General features: G+C 36.6%; 2 long non-coding RNA genes across 7 annotated transcripts; one reads left to right on the top strand and one right to left on the bottom strand.

The window, feature by feature from the left end:
* Positions 1 to 1226: 1226 nt before the first annotated feature.
* On the top strand, positions 1227 to 5893 carry LOC141657474 (uncharacterized). 6 transcript variants are annotated; one of them, XR_012548769.1, is made up of 7 exons: positions 1227 to 1455; positions 2670 to 2800; positions 2938 to 3014; positions 3424 to 3458; positions 3544 to 3620; positions 4216 to 4372; positions 4839 to 5893. It is a non-coding gene; the product is annotated as an uncharacterized LOC141657474 (long non-coding RNA). The 6 variants fall into 6 exon arrangements; XR_012548773.1 differs by having other exon boundaries at positions 3527 to 3620; positions 4223 to 4372; XR_012548770.1 differs by having other exon boundaries at positions 3527 to 3620.
* Positions 5894 to 14497: 8604 nt separating this feature from the next.
* LOC141656131 (uncharacterized) lies at positions 14498 to 16715 on the bottom strand. Its single transcript, XR_012548366.1, has 3 exons — positions 16607 to 16715; positions 16423 to 16495; positions 14498 to 14616 (listed from the first exon to the last, which is right to left on the bottom strand). It is a non-coding gene; the product is annotated as an uncharacterized LOC141656131 (long non-coding RNA).
* Positions 16716 to 17435: the final 720 nt, after the last annotated feature.

Raw genomic sequence — 17435 nt, 5'->3', positions numbered from 1 at the left:
GGATATAATTATCAACTTAATTTCCATAGAAGATTCAGAGGAAAATAAGTTAACAATTTGGACAATTTAAATTAAATTTACTACAAACTAAGCATAGGTAAACCCAATTCAAATCAACAGCAAAGGCAAACAATTCACAGTCAAGGAATAGAATTGTTTATCTTCACTAACAAACCTTGATCAACACCCACAATCTAAGCACATGATGTTATCAGGCCTGACTCTCAACTACAGACTAGCACAAGTTGAAAAGATTTGGTTTTGAGAAGAAATTCTCAGGTTTTTTTCATTCAATCATAATCTGAATATTACAAAGGAGAATGACTCTTTATATAGAGCTTACAAATGCAGCAAATAAAACCCTAAAAAGAAATTTAACCATTGATGTAAAGGTACTTTAATCTAAGGGTTGATTTTTGAATAAAGTAAGAGGACAAATGATAGGATCTGAATTTCAACTATTAGGACAAATAAGAGTTGTTGCAGTGTCTTCATTTATGGCCCAAAGCTGGTCCTTGCAGTAGAGAACATAAAAGAGGAGACAAAGAGAAGAAGAGGACAAGCTGTTGTAGTGTCTCCTCAAAAGTAAACTGATTTTGATCACATGTAAGCGTCTCCTTTTCTTATTTTCTGATGCTCAAAGACACGGGATTATTTAAGGGTCAAAATGTATCCCTGGACGTGTCATTCAAGCTAGGACAAATGGACAAGAAGGCCCTTGCTGCACACAAATGCAAAACAGACCTTTTCACAGCATTTTGGAATCAAACCTTCATTGCAGGAGCCATAACTTGATTTTCAGGAGGAACTAGGAAGCCTCCCATACACCAAATGAAGTATAAATGAACTAGATCCCTCCTTCACTTTGAATCATTCAAAGATCATGTCTGGATATTCAGTTATAGGCCTTTGAGTGAGTTCAGGTCAGAACTGAACTGTACAACAGCTTTCACACATCAGCCTTGTAGAAAAACCATCTATTGCGTCAGTCAATTTACGTCGGTTCTAAAAAAACTGACGCAAAAAGTACTTAGTTTTGGCGGGAATGCTATTTAGCCCTATAGGTAAGCTTAATACGTCGGTTTTGGAAAAAAAACTGACGTATATAATGCGCCAGTTCTTAAGAAAACCGATATATTTGATCAAATACATCAGTTATTTTACTAAACCGACTTATTTAATATTACGATTTTTTATATCATTTGTTCCTGTAACCGATGCAAATACACCCCCTATTCACATATTAACTCATCAACAGATTCAACACACTCCATTTCCCATTCCTTCCTTCGACAAAACATTAACACCCTCTTTCCAACATTCCCTCTTTCAATCCCCACTGCCAACCCACCGCCAACCCACCGCCTACCCACTGACGACTCGCCGCTGACTCGCCGCGACCCCAGTGCCGCCGTCTCACTCTCTTCTACTCATCTAATTCCTAATTTGATATTGGTATGATTTTTACTTGATTTTTTTTGTTGTAAGTTCTTTTAATAGGGTTTATTATTGTTGTTTACAAACAATTTTGTGTAGTAATTGATTTGTTAATGTTAATTGAATGTAAATCGAGAATTGTTTTAGGGTTAGGGTTAGGTGAAATTGGGGGTTTTCTATTTTGATTAGTTGGTTAGGGTGGGTTAATTTCTGCTACATTAATGCTGTTTAAGGTTTGTCAAGTTCATGTGTCTTCTGCTGACTGAGCTCAAGTACAAATTTCAAGGTAAGGGAGTACAGAGGAAAAGTGTATGGATTCCCAGAAGGCCAGAACTAAGTTGAACCCATATAACACTGCTAGACCTATCCATGGTGGTCTAGTCCATGCTTTAATGGCGAGTGTCATCTCAACCAAAGACCTACTCTAGGGACTAAGTTCCACAAGTAGTTTCGATATATCTGCCAATCATATTCGACACCTGATTCTCTTCGAAATTTGTTAAGACAATCTTCTATTTTAAGATTGATTGGTAATGGTTTACTGGTTTTCACGGTTTGTACTCATCTCAAATAAATGAGAATATTTGATCTTATTTAGGACGAGTATAAATGGTGTGATACATCCTTAAACCGAAAAAATATCAACTATAAGACGAACACGAACTTTATCTGAATTGAAATATATTAATTTCGAAGGTTTGTTAAATGAACTCCCCTTAATTTACACCCATACTGGCCATATGTATCCCAATACTATTTTCTTCATAAACATGATTTTGCTGCCCATTTAACATTGGTTAGCTGGTGCTCAGTGTTCTCTTTTACAAGAGGGAATCATTTTATATCTTTCATCATCAAACTAGGTTGGAAAAAAGTAGAAACTTTTCTCGGCTAGGCCTGCTGCCTCCTCCTTGCTATGTTCCGACCTTGTTATTCATATGCATATCAGCTTGATTTTTATATGAATGTAGGTAGTTGTTTCTAATGGTGACATATCGGTCAGGCATGAAATAGTTGTTTAGGTAGTCGTTGCCTCCAATGTTGATTAAAAACACTGACCTTGCAAAACTGTACCTGATGTTACTTTCGATGAACCCTGACAATTATAGGTGCTTTCTAATGCTATTTCCTTTCTTCTTTTAAAATATATTCATGTCTCTCATCTGAATAAGCCAAGATTGTGGAGGTTGAAATCTAAATATGTTTTTTTTTTTCTAAATCTTGCCTCTTAGGTACTATAAAGGGTTGCAATTTGGGACTGTATTCAAAATCAACAGAGTATTCTCCAAATGAGCTAGAGAAACTCGTTGCATTGTACCACCAATCACTCCAAAAAGAATATAGCTTGTCTTCTGCTACTAAGGTTAGGATTCTTATTTGGTGTTAGTGCTACGATTAGTTGTTAAATTAAATTTCGACTCCAGCATGTCTCGTCCATTGAAGCCTATATGTGTTGCGTTGCTCAATAGTATGCTTATTTGTCACTACTTTCCAACTTAGTTTGAGAAGCTGCAAGATGCACTGAGGCGATGGGGTCCTAAGGTTTACTCTATTTCACATCAAACAAACTTAATCCGGTAAATATTTTTAGCTTTTTACTAGTTTCATTCAATATTTCAGGATAGCTAAACTTTAGTAAACCTTATTATAGTGTGTACATCTTTCGACTAGGTTGAGTTGTAGATCGCTTAGGGAGACGAAAAACATCTGCAAAAGTATTAGTGTTTAGTTTTTTGTTCTTGTTTTTCACCACACAAAGTGTGTTGTAAAATCAACGAAATTTTAGCTTGGGTGAGTCTCGTCTCATAAATTATATTGTTTGTAATCTCTTAGTAAAGTTATTATTTTTAATCTTGTTAATGGCTGTTCCTATATCTGTCACGAAAATGTTGAACTTATATTTGTCGAGACCTCTTATAAAGCATATTACATGGAGCCAAGGGGAGCTGATGAAACTTTTCTAATGAATGCTTTAATGTGCACTAGGAGCTCGAAACTTGGGCACAATAAGGATTGAGAAGGTATACCATTCTTAAAATCGTCAAACTCAATTTAATTTGATTCTTATAATATATTTCATAATGAACAGTACTTGAAAGCAACCAGGTTGATTGATGATGATAAAGAATTAGTGGATGGACCGATGGTGAAGAAAACACGCGCTTGGGTTACACTTTCTACTGGTATGATGATTTTGCTTTGATTTTATAATGTTTATAATAAGGTCACTTGTGTGTGCTTTTACACTATAATGGTAAATTCATAAGCATTGCTTTTTACTAATAATGAATGGTATAGTGGTTGTATGGGACTGAAATCAGTTGCTTTTGTTTTCACGATGCTCTTAAGGTTGTATGCTTTATTTTGCTGTTGTATCGGATATCCGCGAGCATCTACATAGGCAAAGAAATAATACTGCTCAACAAAAAGAGAAAAATGGGAGAAAACAAATAGTTGCGATAAGGACCTATTCAGAGGTTCATCTAAGCAACAAATGATCAAAGCCCAAAAGTCATGAACAAACCTGAAGTAGATTCTTGACAAGATAAAGAACTACAAGAATGGGATAAACAATAGCTTCATCCATTGTTGATCTTAAACTGAATTATTTGAATATATTGATATTGATTTAGACCAGCAGATAAATCGAAACAAAGGAGAATATTTCACACTGTTTAGTAGAAATTTAATATCCTATCCCAAATAAAATTTACGCAACCTGTTCTCCCAATGCTCTTTTAGCCCCACTTTAGTCAAAATCTAATGTTTTATTTCTAGTTTGCAGGTGCCTTCAGTTGAGCTGTAGTTTTTGGCAGATTACCTTGCAGTAATGATACTTGTTGATTACAGCTTCCTCATATTACCCCCATCGCTAATCTCTGCATCTCCAGTACTCCTTGCCAGATGGACTCTTGATCAATCAGCTCACCCTTAGGTCAGTTCACTAATCAGTTCTTCATGATGATCTCCAGTACGATTTACAGTGCATTTGTTTTGATACACCCGTGTCTTTCTTGATTTTGAAGTGTTGTAGTTTTAAAATAACATCTTGGTACAACCGCCTCCGCCTTGTCCTTGAGAATTTATCTTCATATTGGTATTCGTGTGGGTTGTGTATGAAGATAAGATTTATCTTCATATGCTATTAGCCCAACCAAGATTTATCTTCAAATGTGACTAGCCTCTCCGACTCTCCTTCTTTATGGAAAAAATTGCGTCGCAACCATTTCACTAAAATATATGCCTGTAACAAATTGCATGTGATTTCAAACTAAAAAATTACTAGGAGTTAGAGTCTAAGGTCCAAGCCTCTAATCTATTTCGGATATCTTTTTAAGTTGGGAATCTGAAAGTTGGTACCAACAAAAACCGACATTAATTGTTATTTCTTAACATTGTAGGGTGAAGTTGTTCTCATGGTTTCCCGAAAGATGATGATTCTTTGTTATGGAGACACATATTCGTATTCGCTACAGTCCAACGAAAATTTGGTTAAATGGGTAAAAAAATGTCTCCAGCTCATACTTTTACCATGTTATTTCCCAAATCGTCTTTCATTACATGCTGAAGAATGCACTGTCATATCAACTACTTGAGAACTTCATTGTGCTGTTATTTTCAAAACACACAGTAACCTTTTGCAAAGCTAAAAACATTCTGTTTTTCAGTAAAGCAGGGTACGAGGATGGAGTAAAAATTAGTGTTGGCCTTTAAGCCAGTCTGGGTGTATGGCAGAAAACAGGTTGTTTGGTTAAATTGGTTACTTTCCAGACACATATTGCTTGTTTGATGGTTTCTTGTGAATAGTAGTTAGCTTACATTGTACAATTAGACTGGAACACTACCTGATTCACCCTTCTTGTTTGATTCAAGGAGTTAAAGATGATTGCAGAAGAAGAATTATGGGTGTTTTTGATGGTCATATGAATGAAGACTAAAGAGAAGAGCTGGTGTTTGAGTATTGGTTTTATTTAGATTCTTATTCTTATTTGTCAATGTTTGTTCTGTTAATGAATATCGGTCTGATTGTAATTTGGTAGAAGGTGTTTTCCCTGTTGATTTGTTAAGGGAACACTACTAGGATAGGTTGTATGGGTGATGCCTTTCTGCCATTATTTTTTAGATGTCATATTCACCAGACGAAATCATGCTATAGGAAATCAAAAGGGACACGCAACACACATCAGAGTTCACATGGAGCTCGCTCGCAAAAGTGAGTGTTGTACCTGGTCGCTTCAGCCGGTGTTAAATGACATATGTGTATCTTAAGTTAGCTTTATTACTCAGTCATTTGTAATCTAGACACAGGTAATATAGTTTTATGTAAGTTAACTAGATGTTTAGAGAACATTTAGTATAGATTAGCTCAGTAACTAGGACGTTTGTGGGATTATTTGTATTTTGGATTGTATTTGGAACGTTTTTGTTGCGTTGAATAAGATGTAATGTTGTTTTACATGTGATGTATTATTGGTTGGTTGGATTTCTTGTTGCAGGTTTTTAAGTTGGTATTCGAATTGTGAGTTTTATGTAATTTCGGTAGCAAATTTTTATATATAAAAAAAAGCATTAATAAATTGCGTCGGTTTTTGAACGAAATGATGCAAATGAGTAAAATGAATTGGTCCTAAAACAAAATATCAATTGCATCAGTTATGATTACAAACGACGCAAAAAATAAAGAAAATGCATCAGTTATATAAAGAACTGATGCAAATGTTGAAGCATTTGCGTCAGTTGTACATACAATTGCGTCAGTTCTTAAAACACAACTGACGCAAATGGTGCTTTTTTGCGTCAGTTTTTAAGACACAACTGACGCAAATGCTGAACTTTTTGCGTCAGCTCCACAACTGACGCATATCAAATACGACCCCTCGATATACGTTAGTCAAAAACCGACGCAAAAGGCCCTTTACAACTGACGCAATCCAAACAAAATGTGTAAGGAGTGTGCCCTAGCCTCGTGCTCGAAGGAAATGAAAGCCTTTTGACGAAACAGAAATGTGTAACATCAACGGTATGCTTGACTCAATCGGGATTCAAACGCGGGGATGAGAAAACTCACGCCGTCGGAACGAGCCAATTGGTCGAAAAGGGTTATGTTGTGGGCCCGAAAAAGGAACTCGACTTATGACCGTAATATCAATTAATGCATTTCAACCAAGACCTCGCTCGAGTCTCACCATCTAGGGATCACAAAGGCACAACTGTCCTAGTTTTCCCCAGCGAAGTCGCCAATCTAGGGACGTAGCCACCTGCACGGCCAGCCGATCTGTGGATATGCAGCGGTCTCGTTGAAAGCCACGCTCGGTGGCGTAAAAATACTTTCGACCGTATCGTTTTAGATCGCTCGGTTTCGTCTCGGCAAAGGGTCTCGAAACGATGCAAGAGATGTTCGGGGTCGCCACCAAGCATTTGTGGGATGTTTAGAACCCGTTCGAATCCACTTTATACCTAGGTCAGCCAAGGCAAAAAGCGGTGTTTGACATAGGTACTAAAGATAAGGAATCATCCCTCTTTAGCATCCGATCTCTAGAATGACTCTCGTACGCCCTGGATAAGGCCGTCCACTATCCAAAGTTTCTTAGTAAGAGGTGAAGGTACGTATTGGGAAGCCCTTTAGTCGGACACCCAATCCTTCCCGCGGTAGCGGCCTCTACTGATCGATCTTGGTTGGATAAATGCAAAAGTTGATAAAACGAGTAAATGCATGAATGCGCATCCACAGATTTATGGTGCATAACGTGATCCATTTATCTTAGTAAGGCGTTTTGCAAATACGGTGTAAAAGAGCAGATTTATCATTTGATCCGTCCTGTATTCGGGTTATCCGAAGTCGGGATCGTCCTAGACAAGTGCTGGAAGGAATCAAGGTCTGCATCAGGCAGTCTATATAGGCGCGAGCCAACCGGAGATGCAAACAGACATGTCCTGGTTTGAAAGTTGGAAAATGGTTAGCCTGTTTAGGCGCGGGTCAGGAGACGGTTGAAGGGACGTCTTCTGATTATTAACCGGTTTGTAAAATGGCTTGAAAAGAGAGTGTTTGAACCCGTCTTGGTTTGAAAAGGTCGTTTAGACATCTTTTGTATTAATATGAAGAACGAGACTTGAATAATCATCATTGTTTTGACGATATTCGATGTCGGGTCCGGTTTTGCAAGCTTGAAATAAATTGTTTTGAAAATGATTATGAACTAATTGTTTTAAGTTCATTTGTTTGTGATTAGTCAATGTTCATCATTGTACTCGGGTTAAATCCGACATGGTATATGGAACCAAGGATGATTTTTTATTTATGACTAACGCATTTGTTTTGAAAATGTAAAGAAATGAAATAAAAAGGTTTTAAAATACCTTTTAAAATGAATTTAACCAAATATTATCACCGAAATACGGATTAAACCGTCATGGTTTTAGGAACCAAGAATGGAAAATGTTTTATGGTTAAAAGTTTGTCGTGAAAATGATTTGAAATATTTGAAATGGTAAAAACCGATTTACAAATAAGAAATGAAATAAGGGGGAAGGTGAGACCAAACACGGCTGGATTAAGGCCTGAGAGAGGGTTTAGGCGCGAGCCACCCTGGTATACAAGCAGCCCCTGTCTCCGGCGAAAATCCGGTTTTGGCTCATTTAACACATGTTATGCATGTTTTAGCATGTTATAGTCATAAAACAGATGAAAAAAAGGATAGAAGAGGATTTTTACACCCCCCCATACTTACATGCTAGGCTTGAGACGGGAAATCGACGAAAGTGTATCAACTTGTTTGGTCGGAAATCTCGGTTTGAATACCGTTTTAGCAATGTAAAAAGAGGTTTTAAGTTTAGTGATGGTGTAGTTGGCCGAGATGGTCGACGCACAGCGCCTAGTATCCATCGTTTACGGCTAGGACTGTCAAGTGATTTAATGCACGATGACGATACCAAACAATGTGTAAGGCTTGTGTTTTCGATCGGTAGGTCGAAAACACGTGTCGATTTGTGACTTGAGAAGTCGAGTCTAGAATTTTAAGGGAGAAATGAGGGGGCGGACACTCGCGTAATCTCTAATGGTGGCATTTGAGGGGTATTTATAGAGAAATGGGTGGTTGTGTGCGTTTTGAGCGACGTGGCCGCATGGGCTGCTCGAAGAGGCGTGAGCCAATTCGCGGGTCTTCGAGGTGTCTTGTCACTATCACGCAATTGTAATCATGATTTATTCTATCCTAGGTTTTGGATGACATGATTTGTACTTGACCATGAAGCATTCCGGGAATACTTAACATGGAAGCTTTGAAAAGTTTTGTTTTTGTGTTTGACTCGGTTTGACTCGTTGTTGGAGTCGGGATTTGAATTTTGAGTCGGTTTTTGGTCCGGTGTTGGTTTTGACTCTAGTTAGTGTCATTGCGACCCCGTCATCATGCATTAAACACTCCAGGTACTTTTGAAAAGTTTTGAAATGTTTTATTTTCGAAATCATTTTAAGTTTTTCGACGTATAGTTGTACAAAACTGTCGATTAAACGCTGCGATTCCTAAGCATGTTGTAGTCCGATAATCATCGTGTGTTTTTGGAGACTCGACAGATACTGGTTATCCACATAAGCCAGAAGTTCATTGGCCCTTATGATATTTTGGATCATGTGGGAGAGGTTGCTTATCGGTTAGCTTTGCCACCAGCTTTGGATCGTGTACACAATATGTTTCATGTGTCTCAACTCCGGAGGTACGTGAGTGACCCTTGTCATGTGCTAGAAGTTGAGAACATTGAGTTGGATGAATCCTTGTCTTATCTTAAAGTACAAAAAGAAATTCTAGATCGCAAGGTTTGCAAGACTAGAACTGGGGAGACAGTGTTGCTAAAGGTTTTGTGGTCCAATGACTGTTAGATTCATTAATCTCATTACTTAACATATTCATAAATGTGACATTTTAATTTAGTCATAAAATTAAAACTAGATCTTATGCATGCAAACTAAAGCAAGATAAAAGAAGAAATCGTCATTCTTACATTGATGTTTCGGATTAAAGGGCAAAAGTAAGATCTCCTTCTTACTTGTTCTTGAGCTTCCTTATAATGGATGAACAAAGGATCTAAAATAGAATCCCTCCCAAAAGTGAATACCCAAAGAAATCCCTTAATAACTAATACTCCCTCTATTTTTCTTTATATGACTTTCTCACATTTCGAGACACACACTTCTCTCTTCAATATCTCTCAAATTATATGCTTAAATATAGTGATATGTATACTCATATGAAAGAGTTTTTCTTAAGTAATCTAATGGTATAATTTTTATAATTTTTTACCAAATATTTTGTTGTAAATATTAAAGTTAAAGACTCGCCTCGAAAAAGCAAAACGTCATATATTAAAAAGTGGAGGGAGTATTATTTTATACTAGAAATAATACAAGTCTCACTTAAAATTTGACACAAAATAAATTTTGTTCTCTCTTGTGTATTTCGGTCTAGAGAGGAATGATTTAGAGAGGTTTTTATTTCTCTAAGCTTCACAATGTGTAGAGAGAAATTTTTCTATTTTCTTACACTAGAAAATATGTTAGATGAAGTAGTGAATAATGGAGGAAAAACTCTATGTTTTTCTCTTAGAAAAACCGGTGGGGAGAGGTGTGGTGAGCCAATGCATGGTGCTCATTTTCTTCCCAAGAAAGTAGGCTTGCATGGCTACAATTAGGTAGCTAATCATTTTGTTCTCCACTTAAATAATTAACACAATTTAAACATTATACTCCCTCCACCATTTCGGCACTTTTAACATAAAATGGATGGTCCATTTTATTTTGTCATTTGTCAATTGTGACATATGTGACATGTTACTTGACTTATGAAATTGTAATGTATTTTTAACATATTAAAAATCAAAATACTCATAAAATATGTCATTTACAAAATCGACTAGTAATTCATAATTACTTGTACCAAAACGGTTTATCAAATTATAAATTACAACTGTGGACATGGGGCCACGGGGGCGCTTGGGAAACAAGCGTTTGCATTTGTGGAGTCGCCACCAATTTATTGTGGAAAATTGGAAACCGTTCGAATACCTCGTGCCATGTCAAGACACAAAGTAGTGACATGAACACCAAGAACTGGTTACCCTTAGCATTCTATGTCTAGAATGACTCTCGTGGATGCCAATGAACACAGATGTTCACAGAGATATGGAGTAAGGGGTGAGGGTACGTATTAGTAAGCTCATACTCGATATATCGTCGATTATATGCATGCAATGCAACATCCAAGTTTTGATCCTATCATGTGAGAATTAATACTAAGTCGGTAAACAATTAATTTAGCATACAATTAGGTCGAAGTAGAAATTAAGGTTCAATTACATGTGAAAATATACAAATGATAAAAAATTCAATGATAAATACAATAAAGGAAAATTACAATAATTACAATAAAGAAAATTAAAATAATTACATCGGGTTTAGTGATTTATGTCGAAAATACTTCTAAAACGGATAATTTAAGAAAAAGAATAAAGGAATGAATTAACGAACAAATCATTAGGCGATAATACGGTTAATAGTTAATTATACGTAAACTAATTAATCAGGTCAAGGCAGAACGGAAGTTCAGAGACAAAAATCAACCTGGAACAGGCGCAGCAGGACTGCGCCCTTTGGAAGAGGCGCAACAGTTGCTGCGTCTGTTCCAAGGGTGAGTTCTGGCTGTGATGCCGGAACTGCAAATTGTTAATGTTCGTTGGTGATTTTAAGGATTAATTATGATAACTAACTCGGATAGAAGTGATTTAATACATTAATTACATATGAATGAGTCATAAAAACAATAAAACATGGATGAAATGACTCCAAACGAATTATTTACATGGATGAAAGATTGATTAGTGACATGGGTGAACTAAACAGGTTAAAACACGACGAATTAATGACGAACTAATGACGAATATGACAATAGACAGATGGAAATATATCAAAGATCGAATTCCATAAACTCAATATGAACGAATCGAATTTCTACAACCCAGATTGATTTTAATGACGAAAACCCGCAAATATTGGATTATAAGGGATTTAAGGTCGGATATTAATGATGAAATTATATGCGTTAATGAATGATAAATAGTGTACATGTGAAATTATTATGCTATTATATCAAAGAATTGACGAAAACAAACGAAAACAAATAAAAGCTAACGAATTTACAGAGGACGAAGGAAGAAGAAAGGAAGCAGGAACTGCGGCAGCCTCACGAAGAGGCGCAGCAGATACTACGCTCCTTCGAAGAGGCGCAGCAGTTGCTGCGTCCTTTCTCGACGGTTATCTTCTGGTAATCCGTAAAAAGGTTTTTAAACATGGTTTTATAAATCGGTTTTAACAAGTATTTTCGACATAAATCTTACATTAATGATACAAAAAGTAAATAACAATAAATAAAAGAGAGATTTACACCCTCAGACTTACATGTTTGATGAAACGAGATGAACTAAGTTAACGTTTAGTGATGCTCGACTCGAATGTAACGAAAGTGCCCTCGTAGGAGGAAAACGATTAAGATTAACTAAGTTGATTGATTGTGGAGTTGGTCAAATTGGTCGGTCATGCAAACGAGGCTGGTACTCAGAAGGATCCGAGCTTACGTGGTTGAATGTTCAAGCACATAGACGCCAAAAAGTAAGAACGTGGTCTAGAATGCAAAGGGAGAAGAGAAGGGCGGACACTCGCGTGAGAAATATGAGAAGCGAAGGCTCCTATTTATACTAATCACGTGAAGGCATAGGGTTTTCGGAGAGACTTTGGAAGTGAATCTCGAAAAGATATGAAAAAGATACGAAAAATACGCAGAAAAGGACCTGGGAAGAGGCGCAGCAGTCACTGCGTCCCTTGGAAGGAGGCGCAGCACCTGCTGCGTCTGTTCCCAGGTGGTTTCCTCCTGCGGAAGAAAGATTTCCGTGCATAATTTATGGAATAACGGGATTATCTTATTTTTCTTAATATTTTGTATGAATATTACGGGAAATTGTTTACCAAAGATTAAAAGATTGTGAAAGATTTATAAAATATGGAATAGAAATATCCGGAACATTCCAGAACATTCTGACTCAGGATTTAACGGTTATCAGAAAATGAAGACGGTTTTAGGCCCAGACTCCAAATGTACTCTAATTACTGTCAAAACGACCGTATCGGCGCGTAGATGACAACTAAGAGGTAGACATCAGTGTTTGAGAAATCACTTGATGATAAACTTACGAACTGTCACAAATCATTCCGCGTACCAAACATGCGGCCCAATCATCACCGGGTGGTTTGCAGGAGGTGCATAAATGAGGTATCTACAACAACGTCTTGTATTTATAATAAATTATTCATTCAATTTCAATTTCAAATTGTTTCGTAAAACATTATTTTATCTAAGTAATAAAATAATTCAATTACTTAGACCGTATCTAATTTAGTCGAATTATAATAAGACATGTTAATCTCACTCACAAATCATCCATCAATTTTAAGCAATTTAATTAACTCGTATCGGCATACGATTAATTAAATAATCAATTAAGGGTATTTCCCTATAGGTATAACCTAAGGGGATCAACTGATCACCACCGTCGCACGACAGTAATGTCAAACTCTAGTCAGCCAATCATTACCGATATGTGTGGACCAGTTGACTATAAAATATTACATCCCACATGTATTCTTAAAATGAGATTTAAACATGTGATCATCATGATCAACAGTTGTGATCGCATTATTATCGGAGGACACATATTCCAACAATCTCCCACTTGTCCTCGACAAGTGTGCGTCACCAATTCTCTTGTCCTATTACTATCTTCCACTCAATGCAAGGTGTCTTTCAGGTCGTACTTGCAAGTGATCATATCGAGAGTGGTTTCCTCGATCTGGAGAATAACTGATTGACCGAAATTATCTACCATAGATACCTTCCGAGCGTGGCCACGCATTTCCAGTTCATTACTCCTCGAGTGGCCCTGAGATATTGTTATAACCCTGACAAGGGGTGGACAATTCCTATCGCACTTATTCCCTTCGACTAGCCACAACCATCATAACCCAAAATATGCCCATTTGACCCCATTTACGAAGGTCGTAGTAACATAAATCAAAGTTAATCTGAAACTGTGCCACCTTAGGCGAACAGTCTTTAGTCAAAAGAATCGACTCATTAGAATACTATAGTAGCTCTCGCCACGACCAGGCTATATAAATTTGTCAGAACTCTATAAGCGGTCATTAGCCCGACAAAGTGTTCCTAACAGTCTGCCTATGTGATCGACTAGTCATTCTCATATGACTCTATGGCACTTGAACTTGCCATCAATCGCATCACACTCTAGTCACTTCGAGACGTCACCTCATACAAGTGACTATGGGCGATTACTATGTCAATTTAGTTCACTTTTATGGGGTTCAATCTTGTCTCTACAACCCATTTGAATATGACAAAGTAATGGAAAAATAAAAGACAAATGTGATTATGCATATGAGCAAATAAAACAACTCTTTTATTTCATATCAATATGTAACATAAAACTGGCATGCATATAAGTCCCATGGACGCAACATGTCCATCATGCTTAGCCTGCGATAAAGGCTTGGTGAGCGGATCAGCTATGTTATCATCCGTCCCAACCTTACATATCGAAATTTCCTTTCTTTCAATGAAATCTCTAATTACATGATATTTTCTAAGTACATGTCTAGATCTATTACTAGACTTTGGCTCTTTAGCTTGGAAGATCGTCCCACTATTATCACAATAGAGAGTGATGGGATCATTGGCGGTAGGTACTACTCTTAGACCTTCCGTGAATTGCCTGATCCATACATCCTTAGCAGCTTCTGATGCTGCAACGTACTCAGCCTCCATTGTTGAATCTGTAACACCCCTCGATGAGGCATCAAAAGAACTATTAAGTTTAAGCGGAAAATACGATATTTTTAAAACCTTTAAAAGTTTAAAGTGCGGAAACCACCATAAGTGATCAAACGGAAATGAAAATTAAGATAATTAAGTTTTACAATTAAAAACAAAATACGTTGGGGAAAAGATATCCCACGAATAAGCACAAGTCTAAAGATAGGTGAGTCTAAGAAAACGATAACTAAAGTCCAAGGGTCAACGTTCTCGCTAGCTCACACGTCTCCCCCATATAATCTGCATCACAAACCTATCATTCATGTAAACATGAACGCATACGATCGTGGGGAGTAACTCGAGTTCTCCCAGCCACAATATGTCAAAATACAAGTAAGCAAGAACTTAATTAAACATATTGATCATACATCATACTTGAATAATAATGAACAAGGGGATATAAACGATAATCATAAGGAGATAGGCATATTACATTTATAATGAGATAGGCATGGTACATTATATTAAATATGCATTCAAGGGAGTAGAATAACTAAGTCAACCAATTTCATATTAACTCGACTCAACTATTCATGTGAGATAATTAAAATAATATGGAAGACAGGAATACGGTCGTTTAGACAAAAACACGCATTTCAAGGAAATATAACATAGATATGAGATTAGTTATCGAATCATATGAAGAAGGTAAATAACGGATCAATTAAATAGAAAATGCATGGATGGACACCATAGCCATTACTCTGAAAACTTATTAACAACCATAGCACGGGACGTGGCTACCAATGTCGCATTCATACTTATGGCTTGCATCTTACCATAAGAACGGATGGGAACATCGATCCCGACGATCATATCGCAACTAGGGGCTTGCATCTCACCACTAGTATCCGATAGGACCAAGACTCTCCCAAACAATCATACAAGACGTGAACTCTCGTATATAAGGACACCTCAATGACCATAATCAAGCAAGACATTTACGTAGTATGGACTCATAAGACAAACCCCTAGACTCCAACCTCCTGGTAGGACGACGATCATAATACGGTCCTAGTCTAAATCTGGATCCAGACTCTCGGGATGGACGTCACCCGATTCGACATGCGGTGACCTATCCGCATTCAAGACTCGATACATGGCACACAGACCGTAACCAAAGGTCGAGTAACCCCAAATCGGAAACATGGCACACAGTCCGTAACCAAAGGTCCGAAAGGGTAAATAAGGAATGTCAAGTCGTCACACAATGTAAATCGTCACACTTGGATCACAAATACGAGTAATAATGATTGCACAAACATAACGTAAACAATCCATGTGAAGCATGTATAAGTATAAGATTATAATAAATATCAGGTGCTCCCATGATAAAAGAGTGTCAATACACCATACACAAGCATTAGAAACAAGTTTAAGATGCATACCCAATAAGAAACATAAAACCCAATCTATAACAACAAGTTTAGTACTCGACCACAACAAGGGTCAACTTCAAACGGTCATAACTTGAGTTCTATACATGATAATGAGATGAAACCAGTTGGAAGTGATAGCTTATCCTCTTACAGTTCTAACGGTAGGACATAAGCCTCAAACAAACAAGTAACGAAGAAGTTATGGCCATTTTACCAAAACTGGTCCATGCCGTGGCGCAGCCTGCGCAAATCACTGATTTGCACGACACAACAAATTCATCTTCATCCCCAAATCATTTTTTTATCATGCCATTACCATCCCAATTGCACCATATATTACCCAAGCAACTTCATGCAAGTAATAAGGGTGAAATCAAAGCATAAAAGAGGGATTAAAACACAAGGTTCGATTCAAATTCAAACAATTCCAAACTAACAGCTTCATGACATAATTAAACACAATTATTAAGCATGAATAAGACGGTTTATTTACTAATTCATCCATGTATACAAAAGACTAGAAACTACTTCAAACCACCAAGAGAGATTCCACACAAAACTCATTCAACAACAAACAAGTAAAAACATGTAAAGAATCTAACTTTAACACACATGTGAACAAACTATAACATATATAAACACCCAAATTGACATAATGTCGAGTAACCCATCACCATTACCTTTTTGCACTTAAATCCACAATAGACTCGTCTACCTTTCAAGAATCCACTTCCGGGTTAACTAATCTTTCTCCTAAACATAAGAAAACACAAATTAAGACTAAGAATCGAAATTAGAAAAAGGGTACCATGTATAAATGGCTCAACAGCCCTATTTAAGGAGGAAAGTTGGTTCCTTTCTTACCTAGAAAGATGGAGGGCGATGAGAGGAAGAAATAGACGCGAAAATCACTTGATTCGGATAAGAATTGAGCAAGTTATGGTGTTTTGAAGATTTGTAAGAGAAAAATGTAAAAATGGTGATGGTTGTTGAAGGTGTGCTGAAATTTTGAGGAAGAAGAAGTGGTTAGGGTTTCCTTCATGATTTTTATGAGGAGGAAGGAGTAGTATGTGAGCCCATTAGTCATACTAGGCCCAAAATGCAAGATTGAGTCGATATACACAAGAATTTACGTCTCAAGCCCACTACAACTCAAGACGGAAAATTATTATTATTATTATTATTATTATTATTATTATTATTATTATTATTATTATTATTATTATTATTATTATTATTATTATTATTATTATTATTATTATTATTATTATTATTATTATTATTATTATTATTATTATTATTATTATTATTATTATTATTATTATTATTATTATTATTATTATTATTATTATTATTATTATTATTATTATTATTATTATTATTATTAGTATGTGAGCCCATATCTACTCAAGTCGTCGGTGAAGGTTATGAAGTAGTCATAATTTCCTCAAGCGGTGATACTCATTGGTCCACATACATCGGTATGTATGAGTCCCAATAGTTCACTTGCTCGTGTTCCTTTACCACTAAAAGGATTTCGAGTCATTTTGCCAAGAAGACAATATTCGCATATTCCATATGATTGAAAATCAAATGGTTCAATCACATTCGTAGAAATTAATCTTTTAATGCGTCTCTCATTTATGTGACCTAATCGACAATGCCAAATGAACGATTCATTTGGATCACTTGG

Source organism: Silene latifolia, chromosome 5, assembly GCF_048544455.1.
Source record: "Silene latifolia isolate original U9 population chromosome 5, ASM4854445v1, whole genome shotgun sequence".
Lineage (NCBI taxonomy): Eukaryota > Viridiplantae > Streptophyta > Magnoliopsida > Caryophyllales > Caryophyllaceae > Silene > Silene latifolia.
The sequence above is the reverse complement of the archived record's forward strand: the minus strand, read 5'-3'. Positions and strand labels throughout refer to the sequence as shown.